The 17,112-nt window shown below is 46.3% G+C and overlaps 1 protein-coding gene across 1 annotated transcript in view; it reads left to right on the top strand.

Annotated features, from left to right (window-relative positions):
- The window catches only part of TLN2 (talin 2), a 427,582-nt gene that overhangs the window by 158,236 nt on the left and 252,234 nt on the right, over positions 1-17,112 (top strand). The window contains exon 3 of the mRNA XM_015563004.1: positions 13,524-13,604. The gene's annotated coding sequence lies outside the window, so the exon portion shown is untranslated. The remainder of the gene's footprint in view (positions 1-13,523; positions 13,605-17,112) is intronic.

Here is a 17,112-nt window from a genome sequence, read left to right as displayed (position 1 = left end):
TTCAATTGCCTCGAGTATTAGCTACATAATGAAGTGGCTCATCCTTTCTCCTAATGCTAATCTCACTGTTTTGAAATTTCCCTGTAGTCTGTCTCCGGCTGTCATTCTGGAGTGCGAGTCCTCCATCCCTCTGGGTGATGAACTCTGCCCTGCTCCTCAGCTCTTGTTTGGGTTTGGATTCAAGCTGAATTGCATTAATGAAAGCAGCCAGATAGCATCTGAGCCCTGCACCGCCTTTCCTGCCAGGAGGCAGAGAGTGAGGAGCAGCTCAGCCAAGAGTAGCAGTTAGAAAGATTTAGGGGGGAGATGGGGCTCTGAGGCCTCCCTCACCCCTTCCCTGCCAACCCAGTGCCCAGCCTCAGCCACGCATCAGGACCAGGAGGTGGGAGGGGCTGTGTGCACAGCCTGGGCAGTGTTTCCCCAGCTTGCATGGCCCTACCAGAGAGCAGAAATGATTTGCCTTTCCATTTGTACAAGATGTCCCGGCTCCTCGCTCTTCGTCTGCAGAGTAGGAAATGACAAAGGAAGCGTTCTAAAACGGGAGAGGAGAAAAGAACTGGGTAGCCTCATTCTCGGACGTCAGTTCTGACCGTGCTGTGCTTTTCAGCTTCATCAGCCCCGCGTGTTCTTCCTGAGCGGTGGGAATAATAGAGCTTACACCTAATCAAGGAAGAGAATTCCAAACAAAAGCCTGGGTGGGGTTTCCTGGGCAGGAGTGTGATATTGTAATAAATGGGAAGCAGAGTTCTGCAGTCCAATCTCTGGGCTGATTACACAAATTATAGCAGGGGCCCTGTTCTCCAAGGAATGTAACACACCCCACGGAGGCCCCTCCTCAGGGGTGTGTCTGCATTTCCTGCAGCACTCTCCTCAACGCTTAAATGCTTGCACCAGAGGAGCTGAGAGCCTTGTTCCGAATAATTAGGGTCTCTGTCAGGGGACCATTTTACAGGTGAGTTTACCTTACATTAAAGTTCGCTAGGGAGTCCTGTGGCTAAATTCTCTACCCTCGCCTGCATTAGTCAGCGGAAAGTGCCTGCCGGGTTCTGACGTTCCAGTAACAATGGCCAACATTTCCAAGCACGAATGAGCGAGGCACTTTATATGGAGGAGAGGAAGATGCTTAGATCAAAAGTCTCTCCTCAGACAAGAGGGGCATCATTCTGAGTGACCATGCCTGGTGGCCTGTTGCTATCCTCAGTCTTCTGATCACCAATATTCCTGCCCCCCTGTTTGGGCCTTTCCGAACTCTTAGGGCTTTCTCCCCTGTGCCAGGTTCCTGCCCCTCTCAGGAATTCTGTGCTATTGCTCCCTCCTGCTGCATCCCTCCTCACATCTTTCCCCTTTTCTCTTTCTTTTCAGTCTTTAAGCATCTTTTCCCTTCAGACAGCTCCCGCAAGTCCTCTCTCCTGCCTTGTCCCCAGTGTCTGTTAGATGCCACAGAGACCCTGTGTTCACCTTACCCACTGTATCATCACCTCTGTTAGCTCTCACCATCCACTGTGCAATGATGGCTGTGCTTTTTTTGTTTTGTTTGTTTTGTTTCCATTTACAAGCTCCTAGATTCTAGGACCTACAGGCTAAAGGCTGTCTCATTGATTTTCAAATTCCCAGTACCTGGCACATACTAGCTAGGTATACCTGAATGATCTGAAGAAATTATCTCCTTTCTTTTTTTTCTAATGAAGAGCAACTTCCACTCCTCCCCCCTATATATATGAAATATATATATATATATTTTGAAATATATATATTTTGAAATATTTATATCTTTCAGAGAGAAAGGGAAGGGAGAGAGAAATAGAAACATCAATGATGAGAGAATCATTGATTGGCTGCCTCCTGCATGCCCCCTACTGGGGATGGAGCCCTCAACCCAGGGCATGTGTTCTTGACCAGAATCGAACCTGGGACCCTTCAGTCCGCAGGCCGGCGCTCTATCCACTGAGCCAAACCAACTAGGGCTGAGAAATTCTCTTAAACAATATGTTCTGATTTTATTTTTCTCTTTATGCCCCATTCCAGATAAATGTTTATTACAGCTTTGTCTATTAAACATTTTACAATCATTGTGAGTTTTTTTGTTTTGTTTGTTTTCCCCATGTCTCTTGCTGCCATATCTGTTGTTTAACTTCAGGATGCCAGGAGAGCAATACGTGTGTGGCGAGGAGATGACTCCTGGTGCCTGTGGGCTGTGGCCCTCAGTGTTCACTGGGGACTTGTTATTTTCCAGCAGATAGTGAGGATGAGATAACACAGGTGACGGTGCCTCCCTGACTGCACCCCCTCTGTTCCCCTGCACCTGTCCCTTCTAGCCTTCCTGAAATGCTCCCATTCTGTTAGAACGCCATCCACACTACTTGTACAAGATGCCCTTCTCCCATGTGAGGCACGGTGGGTGGGTGCTCCACACCCTCCCCATCGGTGGGCAGGCCCTGGCTCAGCTCCACCTGGTTCCTTTGGAAGCCCTCTGCGTTCCCCACCAGTGTCACCCAGGGCATTTGGGATGGCATTCCCCTCCCCCTTCGCCCTTCGTGTGCATCACATTTTATTGCAGCCATTTGTTTGTGGGTCTCCTCCTCGGGCAGAGGCCAGGCCTTACTCCTTTCTGTGTTCCCCAGGGCCAGGTGTGCAGTTCCAGCTCGCTGAGCCAATAAATTAGTCCATAAGGAGCGTTTTAATTTCGCCTTTTTGAAATAAGTGTGCACGTCCTCAGTAGGGGCACATGTCCTATTTTACAGACGAGGACTGGAGCCTCAGAAGCTCAGGCGCTAGCCACGTGCATTGGATGAGGTGAGATGGTGACTCAGACCGAGACCTTGTCTGGCGGGCTTTTTCCCGGATGAGACAGTCTCCTGTGGACTTGATAAAAGTCATACGCTGTCAGGAGTCAGGCTGCCCTGGTTTCTGGTTTCCGTGTGGGGTTGAGCGGCTGTTCCGATAGGTAGCAGGAAGGGCCCTCAGAATCGCTGCGGACGGGTCAGAGTTGGCCTTTCCCGTGGTGGCGGCCGTGGTGGCAGCCGTGCTGCTTTCAATCTGCAGCTGAAGGTTTGGGGCCTGGGTGCGAAAGCTCCGCGGCCAGGGCAGAAGACGGGGCTAACCTCAGTCTCCTACCTTGTAGATTTTCCTACGAGTCACACTTTTGTGTTTTCCCTGAGCACATTAATTATCTATGCTATGTTAGATGCTGCATTGCCCCCACTAATGCACGTGTTCTCAGAAATGCTTATAAATATCCCCTTGTCGCCTGTGCAATTAGCTCCAAGGAGGAGAGGTGCGTGTCGGAGCTGCTAATGTGTGTGTCTACTTGCTAGAGATTCACCGGCAGCAATCCCAGACAAGCTGTTAATAAGTGTGAAAACACGACAGTCTACCCGGCTGCCTGACGTCCCCAGCTAACAGGGCACAAACTTTCTCTCCACGGGGCTTCTCTTGATTGCCAGGGGTGAGTAAAGTTCCTAAATGTCGTTTTGAGAAGCTTTACAGTGTTCTTCTAGTACAGTACAACATTTCATTAGTTTGGAATAATGGGAAAGTCACCTAACTTAGAGCAATTTAGGGAAAATTTGAAAATATTAAAGCATATACCTACTAAATTGCACTAGAGTGACAGATGATATGCTTGAAAGAGCTGTTTGAAAAGTGATCTGTGACACACATTGAAGACATTATTGCCCAGTAGAGGGTTTTAGGGGATCTATGCTAATGGGTATTTAAGAGCAACAATTAACATACCACTTCATAATTAAGTGCTGCTCGAAAGCTTGAGGGGCAAACTGTTGCACCCTTAAATTCCTCACATAGCCATGCGTCAAACGGAGCGAACTTGGACCTATTTTGATTACCCTGGCTTTGCTAGGCGGACCCTTTACACTTCCAGCTGTGTGGGTGTAGGGTTACGTCACACAGTGAGTCCCTGCTGTCCACAGGAGTGCCATGCTCCTGTGCTTCAGACCTGCAAATACTGAGAGGTCTGCGTGTGCGGCAGCGCTGGCCAGCTCTCAAAGAGCAGCACCGTCCGCTGCGGAGGATGGACAGAAACTGGCTTTTGGCTGCGCCATAGCATTGTCGAGGCCGGGGTTTAGGAAGCAGACGACCCTGCTTTTCATTGGCTGCGAGAACGAAATGTGTTACTTTACCTCTTTAAGCCTCAATGTCTGCATCTGTGAAATGAGGATAAAGACAGTCGTTACCTCCTAAAGTTAGTGTGAGGAAAAGTGAGGTAGCCCATGTAGGGTCTCAGGCGTACATGTTCATGGTTTGTTGGTGTGGCTGTTGCCAGTGTGGTAAAGAAATAAATAAAATACAGCATGGCACGTGTGCTATTAGACCAGGTATGTATGTTTCGTGTTCTGAGAAAACAAGTGTGAATGGGTAGTTCCTGATGGGGTATAGAGGGCTAAGAGACTGTGAGGGAGGAGGCTACCTGTGAGCAGGTCTTCAGTGCTTCTCTATTTATTCCTCTCACAAATACTTATTGAGCCCTTAGGATGCCATCGCCAGAGACTGTGCTGGGCACTGGGGTCACAGGAGTGACTCAGTAGATAAAGGCCATGCCCTCTTGGAGCCCACCTCCCAGCAGGAGACAGAAGGCAAGCACACAGTGGTGTGTGTGAAGGCCCTGAGGTAGAGGGTGGAAGGCAGGTGCTGGGAATATGAAGGACCTCCATGTGGCCAGAAGGAGGGAGCATGGGCTGGAGGGAAGCAAGTGCATGTTGGTGAAGGGGCCTGTGTTTTTCTAAAAAGCAGGGGTAGCCATGGGAACCTTGGTTTGTGTTTATAATATGAAGATTATTTTTCCTCCATTCTAATTGTAATACATATTCATTATAGAAAATGTGTAAAAACTTCAAAGTAAAAGAGAAATACACCCAGAGTCCCACCACTGAGGAAAAATGAGTATTTTGACTACTTCCTAACAAAATCTTCCCCCGAAGCATTGGTTGGTTAGGTTACTTCTTGAGTGGCCATAGTTATAATCATGGTAGAAGTACAGTCTATCCCCCATTTATTATAGAGTAAATACTTTTTCGAATTTTCATAAACAGCATTTTTCTGGTCTTGTAATAACCAAGAAAATGAAACAGCAAACTTAATCAGCCCCTTGTTTTGGATCGTGAGTTGTGTTCATGTTGAGTAAAGAATGAACACTTAGCATCCTTCCTGTGAAGCCTTCTGCATCTAAGATTATTTCCTGATGAGAGATCCATCATTGTGACTAATGATGGTTCAAGGGAAGGAACATTTAAAGATGTTTAAAACACATTGTCAAAGTACTTCCCTAAAAGATAGCACTGAAAAGGTTTCTAAACCTTTGACCTACAGACTCCTGGAACCGCGGGGTGGGGCGGGGGGCAGCGGGTTGAGCAGAAGGAGGTTGGAGTCAGAGTGGTTAGCCTCCCCCAGCGCAGTGGCATCTGAAAAAGAATGCCAGGACCTAGCTTACATGTGAGCCGCTTGCCTTTATGGGGACTGTTAGCTATGGACGGGGCATTTGGCTTAGGACCTCCAGAATTCCCTCTTTTCTTTTCCTTTATAGTTTTTAGGATGTAACCGTGTGCTTAAATGTCATTATCCCCTATTGAACTGAGTTCTCAGAGCCCCTAATCCAAGGTATTCGCATTTGTTATGTACCTAATTATTCAACTGCATAAAGTGTGTTTGTGTGTGTGTGTGGGGGGGGTGGGCGGTGGGTGATCAGGAGAAAAGGGGCTGGGCAGTGACTGAAGTGTGGTCCTTGCCACCGTGGGGCTGAGGCAGGACCGCCTGGCAGGGAGCATGCTGGAGAGAAGGGGACAGACCTGATGGCCCCAGGGGAGTTAGAGTAGAGTGTGGGTGTTGAACCCAGATTTCAAGATTCCCAAGAGCCCACCAGGGAGCCAGCGAGTCCAATGCAAAAGCAAAGAGTCAATTATTTCAAACCTAGGTCTGGCTCCCCTGCCCTCCTTACTGGCACAGCAGCAGGTGGCAGAGAGAGCGAAGCCTGATGGGATGCGGGGGGGGGGGCGGTTTATTTAGTGATGGCGTGCACTTCCCTTGATTATCATTTGCTAGTCAAGCACATGGCTCTGCCCAAAAATGGAGGACCCAGGGCAAGATGGAGGGCACAGTCCTTGCCCCTCGATAGGCGTCCTTCCCCGAAGGCCGCAGGCTACTCCCCAGCACCCAGGAGCCTGGGGCGCCGTTCCCCTGCTGGAGGGGGCTCGGGCCGCCCCTGCTCACCCCGAGCCCTGGCCGCCCCCTCCCCGCAGCCCTCGGCCTTCCAGGGCAGGAAACTAGACCGGGGGCGGCCAACCCAGCGCAGGTGCCAGGAGATGGGTGGGGACGGGCTGGCAGGAGCCCGCCACGGGGAACGCCGGGACCGACCGCAGGGAGCGATGGGCATCAGGGCCTCTAGGTTGAGACGAGTTTGAAGACATGGGCTCTGGACTCGGCTCTCAGTCATGGTTCTGGCTTGCCCATCAACTGGCCGAGTGACCTGGAGCAAACTTCTCATGGATGCATGCCAACAGTGTAATCCCGTTTCAGGTGTAACACTGCAGGCTATTTTTAGGCATGTCCATGAATGAGACGGTGATTTAAAGAAAAGATAGAGAATGATGAAATCAAAGTTCTTCATGTTGTTGAAAGCACAGTGTGGCTCCCGGGAAGTGCTGAATCAATGTCAGCAGGAGTGGTTGACGATGACAGCCACTCATCAGAGGGTCCACCAGGTGCTGGGTTGTTTTTCCTCAAAACCACTTGTTTCTTTGGGTGGGGCTCTGCCGTATGGCAGACAAACACTTTCTTGGCCATGACCCAGAGCTTGGCCATGGGAAAACATCCTTGGCCTGTTCTCTCAGGGCTGGAGACATGTCTCCCAGCCTCATGCTCCTGATCTCCCAGGGGCTGCAGGAAGGAGCACCTGGAGGCCCAGGTGAACCCGGACCTGGCTGTTCTGAGAGGCTGAGGCTGGACAGGCCCAGTGTTAGACCATGTAGCAGTTTCCTAGGGCTGCCTTCACCATTTATCACAAACGGGGTGGCTTATGTAGGGGAGGAAAACAATTTTCCCTCCACCCTTCTGTGTTCTTACCTGAGACATTCTGTAAAAACAATATTAAGGAGAAAAACAGAAGTTTATTAACATGTTTACTTCATGTGTATGTGGGAGATAGCCCAGCAAAACAAGCACTCTGAGAGGTAGTTTTAAAATTCAAGCTTAAATACCATCTTCACAGGGAAAAGGGAAGGGGGAGAGTAATTTTTAGGAAAGATGAACGGCCCTTGGAAGAAGAGATGGGAGATATGATAGTTTATGAAAAAGTTCATCTGGGCGTGGTGTTGATCTCTGGTCTCCTCTGAGATGACTCAGTCTTCCTTGGTTGATAAAACTCTTGGGAGGTGATTTATACAATTGAGTTCCTTTTGGAAGATTTATCTCTAGACAGATAAGGGAAGTTCTGAGAAAGCCTTTTCCTGAATTTGCTGTTTTTACTTGCTTACAGCTCAAAATAATCATTATATCAGAGTAGCAAATCTTGCTACCCTTCATTCATAACAGAAATTTATTCTGTCAGGCAAAATCAGGGTGTTGGCAAGAGCCATGTTCCCTCCGAAGGCTCCAGGGCAGTGGTTCTCAACCTTCCTAATGCCGTGACCCTTTAATACAGTTCCTCATGTTGTGGTGACCCCCAACCATAAAATTATTTTCATTGCTACTTCATAACTAATTTTGCTGTTATGAATCATAATGTAAATATCTGATATGCAGGATGTATTTTCATTGTTACAAATTGAACATAATTAAAGCATAGTGATTAATCACAACACCAATATGTAATCATATATGTGTTTTCCGATGGTCTTAGGCGACCCCTGTGAAAGGGTCATTCGACCCCCAAAGGGTCGCGACCCACAGGTTGAGAACCACTGCTCTAGGGGGACTCATTCCTGACCTCTTCTAACTTCCAGTGGCTCCAGGCACTCCTTGCCTTGTGGCTACTTCAAACAAATACCTCTCCATTCATATGGCCTTCTCTTCAGGCTCCTATAAGGACACTTCTCATTGAATTTAGGGCCAACCTTACAATCCAGGATGATCGCATCTCAATATCCTCAACATCCAGATGTAAATATGCAATGACACTTTTTCCAAATCCGTTCACATTGACAGGTTCCATGGATAAAGACAGGGACCTATCTTTTGCGGAGGGGAGGGGTCACTGTTCAGCCACTACAGGCCAGAGAGTAGGTATGTGTTCTCATGGGAGGACCAAACGGTCTGCTCTGACACCACCCTTTGTACCCCAGTGCCATTGACACTTGGAGCAAGCCTCTCTGGCCTGACCTTCTGGGTCTAATGCCTCAGCTCCTTTCCAGGAGATGAGAGGTTGAGAAAGGCCCCACCAGAGGCAGGCCGTTAGCCCACACACTTGGTGCCCAGCATTGCCAGGACATTCGGGTGCCCTTTCAGACACGCCTTGGTGCCCAGACATTCTTGAAAGGATAGCATTTGGAGTTCACATGGGAGGTTGGTGGAGCCTGTAGTCAGAAATCTTTGCATCTTACGTAAGCAGGTGAACTTGGTGGTGGTAATTATAGCTACAGTTGAATGTTTGTGGTTTGTGGAAAACAGAAGCTCTGTGGCACAGGAGAGAAATGTGATAGTGCAGCTGAAGTTCAGTTACCAGTATTATGTAAACACCCCACACATGTGAATGTAAACAGTAGAGTTCTAATAAGAAGCTACTCTTGGTCATTGTGGAGGTCAGTTGTGGGTTATATTTCAGGGTCAATAATCTGGCTTTAAAAATGACAGTCAGTGGAGAAATAATTACTTGTGAGTTTGTTTTCCTTTCTGCCTTCTTCAGGTCAAAGCACTGCTGAATTTTTCATGATCATTGTTCTCTCTTCTTCCTTCTTCCTTCCTACCCGCTCTGTGTGCTTTTCCTTATGCCGCTGCTCTTTCCTCTTCTCCAGACTCTTTAGCCGAAAATGTTCACAGGATTGCCCTGTTGATAAGAACTTGTTTTCAAAGTGGCTCTATCCAAAAGCTTACGTGGTTTTTAGAGATTGGTCTTCTTGGACCACATTTCCCCGCTGCTGCCCATGGAAAAAGGTGCCAGGCTGTTCCTTGGCTCTTTTCCAAGTGTGTCAACAGCCAGTTGGTTCCCAGTTCACCAAGAGCAGAGTAATCTTGGGTAAATATGGCCGTTGGAAAAGAAGCAAATATTGGTCTTGGCAATTAGTCTTTCATGTGTCTGGTCCCTTTAGTTTCGTGGGCAAAATAGGAACTACACCAGAGGGCATGGCATCAAACAACACATCTGGTTAAAGAACATCGGTAGAAATAGATGAATAATACTTTTAAAAGACAGTGTCATTTCTATCCCTCGTTTCCTGTCCCCCTCACTCCCTCTTTCTCTGAACAAGTCTGAATATTCCCTTAGCACTGAATTTGACTTCCTTGAGCAAGAGCATCTGGACATTAGCTTATTGACATTTAGGCCAGATAATTCTTTGTTGTGGGTCTATCCTGTACACTGGAGGATGTTTGACCTCTAATAATCAGATGCCAGTTGTGACCATCAGAAATGTCTTCAAATAAAACCAAATGTCCCCCTGAAGGACAAAATCACCCTGGCTGAGACCCACTGGCTTAAGCAAATCCTCCCCAAAGTGGTAGTGTGTAAGCCCTTTGATTTGTGTGTGTGGGTGTAGGAGTGGTAGTTGTGTCTTTTACCCTTGACTCTTACTCCTTGAGATTCACCTTCTGACTGAGCTGTACTCAACATGTTCACAGTGTGGGACTCATGGAAGTGAGGGAGGTTGGTGATTATCAAATCAACATTATCGGCTGTTAACTTTCAGAGCAGGCATTAGCTGTTTTCTTTTCCTGGCTTATTGCCATTCCTCTGCTGGTTTTAAAAGGGGGGATGCCAGTCACACTGAGGGTGCTCGGGAGATGAGCCTGACACCTGGCACCTTTCTGTTAGTTGATCCTTCAACTGGGCAACAAAGCATGACAGGAGTCTGTTGCCTATCACGCCTGTGAAGTCAGTCAAACTTACTTTGTGTCATCAGAGGGAAGGTGCCGACCTTTGATGTCAAGGTGACACACTGTTTGGGTAGATGTAGTTCCTGGACCTTCTCAAGCGTGACTGCATGTGCCCACAGCCAGCTAGTCTTGCTTCTTTAGAAAACTTCCAAGACTTTATCCCTATGGACCTGTCAGTCTACCTTTTAAAGCCTTAAGCCTCTTCATCATTTAAACACACAGTTTTGAGTTTGTTGCAGTAATGTCATCATACTAATACAATTACATTAAAAACATTGTATGTTACCTTCCTATTGTCTCTTGATCGGAAATTGCAAACATCTGCAGAAGTAGAAAGACTAACATGAAAGACTAACATGAACACCATGTACCCATCACACTGCCTCAATAATTATTAATACATGATAATTAATACTTGATTTTGTTTTATCTAGAACCCCTTTCTCCACTTGATTACTTTGAAATAAATCTTCAACATCACATTTTAGCTGTATGTTTTTCAGCATGCAACTCTAAAAGACTCGGGCTCTTTAAAAACCATTAATTATCATCCCTACAAACAAGCGAACCATTATGACACCTAATAATGCTTTAATACTAAGTAGCCATTGCTTTTGGTTGATGTGTCTCAGGTCTCTGAGTATACTGTAAACCCTTCTTTTTTTATTCTCAAGGGCAGGGCAGATACGGGAGACCATCTTTCATTCTCCTTGTGTCTAACATGCTGATATGTGAGCTGCTCCATGAAGTGCCTGGCACCTGGTAGGAACCTAATAGGTGCCTGCTTTTCTCCTAGTTCTGTAAGTTACGCTCGTCCTCCAGGCTCTTTGGCTCGAGAACACAGCCTTTTTTCTCAAGGGAAGTACTCAGCTGGCAGGTGCCTTGAATTCCCCCCCTTAAATGGAGCCTTTTACATCTACTCTCTGCCTAGCTTTTCTATCCCAGTATGTGTGGTACCAGCCAGAGTCCTGGAAATACACGAAAAGGTAGTACCTAGTCCTAGTAGCTGAAAGTTCTGTCAGTGACAAAACTTGAGCCCAAAATACTGCTTCCCAACACCTTCATTCCAGACTATGTTCCTGGTCCCTGCCTTTCTGAGCCCTTGCCCTGGCCGACTCCCTGTTCTCTCACCCACATGCCCAGGGGCCCTCAGGTCTGGAGGAGGGACATGTGGGCACCTGAGTCACCATCATGACCCCTCACTTGCCCTCCCTGCGTGTCCATCAGCTCCTGCCACGCCCCTCCCTATCTCTCCTGGCCAGTGCCTGGCTTCACCCTGTAGTGGATGCACTGAGCGGGGCCTTTGCACTCCCAGGCTCTCTGCTCCTCGCTGGCAGCTGCAGCGCTCCTGCTGGTGAACCCATTACCACCCAGCCCCTAAATTGACCTTTGACTCTGTTAAGGCTTGCCTTTCAGTTTTCATAACCACACCCTGAGCGAGGTGTGGTTTCCCCAGATACTGTACCCATCTTGACGTCTTTTGTTCACCCTGATTGCACCCCCCTGTTTGCACCCCTTTCCTGTTCTTTGACCTCACTGAAACCTCCCTGTCGAAACTCTTCCTTGTCCTCTCACCATGTTGGGCTCCCCTGCTTTCACTTCTCTACTCCTCGTCCTCTGAAGGGACCCGAGCTCCCCAGTGCCCTCCGCCCCAGCCCTCGAGAATGAAAGCCACATGGCCTCCTTTGAGGACACCATTTAGGGACTGATGCCCACACACATTCTCCCCCCCTACCTTGGTTCGGTCCTCTTCCCATGTGACATCCTTTTAGGGTGCCCTGGTCCACACATGCTCAGGTTCCTCTGGGCAGCATATAGACTCTCATCTCAGTTTAAGTCAGGGGTCCTCAAACTTTTTGAACAGGGGGCCAGTTCACTGTCCCTCAGATGTTGGAGGGCCGGACTATAGTTTAAAAAAAAAACTACGAACAAATTACTATGCACACTGCACATATCTTATTTTGAAGTAAAAAAACAAAACAGAAACAAATACAATATTTGTATTTGCATGTGGCCCGCGGGCCGTAGTTTGAGGACCCCTGCTTTAAGTGCCCTCATTCCACCTTTCCTCCACACCCACTTTCATAGAGAACTCCCCTCCCAGGTCACATGGAAAACAGAGCTGCCACCTGCCTAGCTTCCCCCTCTCTCCCTGCAGTGTTAGAGGGAAGAGTTAGGTGGAAGAATCTCCTCCAAGCCTCCATTCTCCAGAAACCCGTCTCCTTCCTGGGTCAGTGTTTCTCCTTCCCTTCAGCTACAGCTTGCTCAAATCCCTGGATCTTGTTAAAACAAAACCAACCCTCTGCATAACCCCGGAGGGAGGCATTATTAACCCTTTTTACAAATGAGGATACAAGGCTTAGAAGGGAAGCAGCCTCCGGGCTTGAACCAGATGGTTAGGAAAGCAGGGTGGGAGTGCGGCTGCCTGGCTCTGCTCCCAGACCCTTAACCTTTGGTCAAGGGCACAGGGAGGACAGAGCCTTCTCCAGAGTCCCTCCTCTGCCTGGCCAAAGTGAAGAAAGGAGTTTTGAGACTGAATGTAACTGAAATGACTGTCATGTGAGTCATTTGACCCTTACACTGCTCAACTCTCCACTCCTGGATACTTTGGAAGCCATCTCTCTTCCCATCTCAACTGTGGATTCTTTGGGCCTCTTCAATTTCCTGTCCCACAGAACCATTCATGGTTGGTGCTTACAATTCCTCACTCACCTAGACATTTCCAGCTTTTCACCTAAACTTGGTGAAAGGCTTTTAAAAAGCACGATTATTTAGTGTGTGTGTGTGTGTAAATAACACTTGACATTTTTGCTTAATTGAGGTATAATCATTGTTCATAAGAACTTTAATTTGTATATAGTTGAATATTTCTTAAATTGGGACCCATCAACACTATATTATATTACAATGTGGTTTATAATCCATGGTGTTTTATAATAGAAGAAATATGTGGTTGTAGATGTAAAATTATTACACTATGATAGATCCTAATCTAACTACGCCGTGGAAATAGTTCTGTTTTACCACCCCCTGCAGTGGTCCTTTTCTTCTTTCTAAAAATGTACAAACGCGGTTTCCTTTAGCCTTTTATTACCCTTGGCCCCAGTTCCTATAAATAGGGAGTGAGCCCACCAGAAAATTGAGGATTCTGGTGTCTTGTTCTAGTGTTTCTGAAGGGAATGACCAGTTATTTGGTTTCTAATTTTGGGGGCTAACACACTTTTATGAAATTCAATAAAAATAATTTTTTTGGAAAAAAGACATACAAAATATAAAGACTCTAAAAAATTTAATTTGATCATCATAAATAACTTTGTCAAATTGCTATAAAATTTTCTAAATGTTTGCTTGCAGTTTCTGTACTTGTATTATTGCAGACCAATCAGGAACTGGCTGTGGGCAGCGCACCCTTTGGGTAGCACTGGGCCAGATAATGGAGGTTTTACTTCATCAGTTTTCATGGAGTCATTTTTTTTTTAAACCAGGTTCTTCTCCCTTATTCTGATCCCTGCTGGCCATTAGGAAAAGGCAGCTGGAAGCACCCTGAAGTCCACCATCCCTCAGAGGTCAGGTGTAATGTTTGACTTTCCCTTTTTCAAAAGTCAGTGTTGAATCCTCAATTCATCATATGCTCATTATTTCATCCACTGGAAATGGATAGGCAGGTGAATGGCTCTCCTCCCAGTTTACGGAGCAGGCCCCACGCTCCTTCCTCTTGTAGCAGAAATGTGGGTTTGAATATTTTCTCAGCTGCATAGTGAAATTCTAACACCTAAGTTGTAACAGCCAGAAGAAATGTTATCACATTCTGATTGTGAGATTAAAAATATGGATTGGGGCCTGGGCCAGTGTGGGTCAGTGGTTAGAGCATCAGCCTGTGCACTGAGGGGTTGCAGGTTTGATTCCTGGTCCAGGAGGCATGTATCTGGGTTGCAATTCACTCCCTGCCCCTGGTCGGGGCACGTGAAAAGCGATGGAAGAAATAACTTCAGGTGAGGATTAATAAAAAAAAAAAAGTAAATAAAAATATAGACTGTGAGTCGCTTTTTAAATAGCCCAGCAGTTAAACATTTTGACTTTCAGTCTGAAGGGGTCTATCTGGTGGTTACGTGATGTTTTATGCTCAAGGTAGCCATGAGTGTCTTACTGGAACACTAAAATTAAATATTTAAATCTTAATGGAATTGGCAGGAACCGTTAGAGGAGGCATACAAAATAATTCAAAAAAGAACTCCAAGAGGATTGTAGCTCTAGGGTTGACATCAAATAGCTCCAGTTATGGTGGGTTGACATCAAACACATTTAGGCTGTTGTGGAAAGGAATTAGAATCTGGAGAAGCATTGTACTGGAACTATAATACGAGACACATATTTTAAATTCTCTAGTAGCTGCATTTTAAAAAGGTGAAATTCATTTTAATATATTTTTTCAAAGTGTGAACATTTCAAAATTTAAACGATGTTATTGAGGTATTTTACCTTTTTTTTTTTTTTTTTTGGAATTAAGTCTTTGAAATCTGTGGACTTGGCACTCCGTGCATATCTCCATTCAGATTAGCCGCATTTGAAATGCTCTCCAGGCACACATAGCTAGTGGCTTTAACATTGGGTAGGATGGACATAGAGAACCCAAGTCCACAGTGAGGTAGGTAATTTGAACAATTCCCAAGTAGCTTTATATTTGAATTATGATTTGGCCCAAAATAATTTTAAATGATTTCATGGTTATCTTAGCGAGGACAGCAGTGAGCCCTCTGGGAAGACACCCCCTCCACTCAGGCCTCTGGCCACCTGTATTTTTTTTCTCTTTAATACAAGGGTAATAGGGAGGAGACCTATTCCTGGAGAAGACTTTGCTAATTGAATATGTATTTATTCATTCTGTTTTTGATAAAGAGCAAGTGGAGTCAAAGTTACTCTGGGTAGTGAAGCTTGTGCTGGGAATGACACAGAAATCGAACAGGGAAGTAGAAAGTCCTATTCATGCCCAAGCAAACCAGCTGGGAAGCTTCAGAACCCTCTGGCCCCTGGGTTCCTCCTTGAAGCAGAGGTCTTGGGGATGGGTGAGCAACGTCCTGCCTGCAGCCAACCAGCTCCTGTGCTCCAGGAATCCTAACTCTTCCCTGCTGAGTTCGTCCTGGGTCACCTGCATCCAGTGTGCAATGGGAAACAGAGATGGAAGTGGTTGTAACTTTATTTGATAGACATCGAATTTTACCTTTTTCCAAGTGAAAGCAACTTTATTATACATTTTCTGATTAAAAAATACTAGCTTCATAACATATTTATATTGAAACAGGCCCAATGCACAAAATTCGTGCAAGAGTAGGTCTTCACAGCCGCAGCGGCTGCCTTGATCCCTCCCTCACAGCTGGGGGTGGCTGTCTGGATCCCTCCCTGGCAGACGGGGTAAGGGGGGGGGGGCGCTGCCTGAATCCCTGCCTTGCAGCCGCAGGGGCTGCCTCGATCCCGCCACTGCAGCCCCGCTTCATCACAGAAGGACTTCTGGCAGGACTTCCAGTCTAATTAGCATATTACACTTTTATTATTATAGATGGTATACTATCTGATATTTGCTTCAAAATAATCTCCAGTGAAGACTAGGGAAGAAGTAAGAGGGAGGCCTGGATGAAGCAAGACTGGTTATCAGTTGATCATTGAAGCTGGATGAGTACTTTAAGGCTCATTATAATGTTCCCTATATTTTGTACATATCTCAATGTTTTAAAAGAACGTTTTAAGTATTTATATGGTGAATGAAGTTGTGAAGAAAAGTTGTGAAACCCTATCACCTGAAGGTAACTTGGCCATTAACTAGAAAGCATTATTTTAAAACCATCTCTTGGCTATTTCATACTGTGAACATGCCTGGAAGGAATAAGGGAAGGAGTGTCTTACCTTGCTCTCACTGAGATTTTGTTCCAGTTAGAGAGCTTAACGATCACACATGGGGAGGAGAAAAAGGTCAGTATCTGTAGCAGGCATATTTTACCCCAGGTCTTTACTGAAGTTAGGGAGGTGTTCCAGCCTTTTATGGGGTGAAGTGAGGCTCAGAGGACCCGCATTGCCCATGTTCACCCAGCTGGAGTGTAAGGGGACCAGCATGCTACTGGCCTTGGGTGACCCAGCAGTAGGCTCTGTGCTGGGCACTTGAGTATGCCTTACCTGTTGTTGTCATGTGGAACCAGCATTAGAAGGTCTACAACATGATATAATGAATTGCCATGTTCTGCAGAAATCTACATGACCCAAGAAAATTCAGAGAATGGCAAGAGAAGGGGCAACCATGGGTAGGGAGGCTGCTTGGAAAAGGGGAATCTTGTAATGACAGATCGGGGACAGAAAGAAGGAGACATATGGCTAAGGAGAATGAATATTCCAAAATGTCCTGAGAGGAGGAGGAAGTTTCAATGACAAAAGAACTGTTTCTTGGGTGGGTAGGGGATTCAGTTTTGAATGACATGTATCAAAACCATTGACTGGATGAGGAAAGAGAAGAAGGATTGAGCCTTTTGGAAAACATACCAGGTGGCAATTTATGAAGACAAGATTGCACATAGTAAGAGATACTATGGCAGCAAAATTGCTCTTGAAAGAGGAGCTTTGAAGGATACACTAGCTGCTAATCAGAATCAAGTGATGACAGGTCCTCATTTATAAAAAAGAAGTCCCTGATTTGCACATTATGTATACCTGAGTAGCTCATTTGTCCTTGATTAGCCAAACCATCTTCCCACATGACCCCGTGTTCTTGTTTGTGCTATCTGTTTCAGAGTCTGATAGAATTTCATGGTGCTCCTGGGTTTTTTCTTGCCATTGCTTTTATGTGGTCATGTGTTAGTTCACAGCACAAGGCTCTAGGCCAGCCGTGGGCAAACTACGGCCCACGGGCCGGATTCGGCCCGTTTGAAATGAATAAAACTATTGAAAAAAAAGACCGTACCCTTTTATGTAATGATGTTTACTTTGAATTTATATGAGTTCACACAAACACTCCATCCATGCTTTTGTTCCGGCCCTCTGGTCCAGTTTAAGAACCCATTGTGGCCCTCGAGTCAAAAAGTTTGCCCAACC

The sequence above is a fragment of the Myotis davidii genome, unplaced genomic scaffold (genome assembly GCF_000327345.1).
Source record: "Myotis davidii unplaced genomic scaffold, ASM32734v1 scaffold57, whole genome shotgun sequence".
Classification (NCBI taxonomy): domain Eukaryota; kingdom Metazoa; phylum Chordata; class Mammalia; order Chiroptera; family Vespertilionidae; genus Myotis; species Myotis davidii.
The sequence above is the reverse complement of the archived record's forward strand: the minus strand, read 5'-3'. Positions and strand labels throughout refer to the sequence as shown.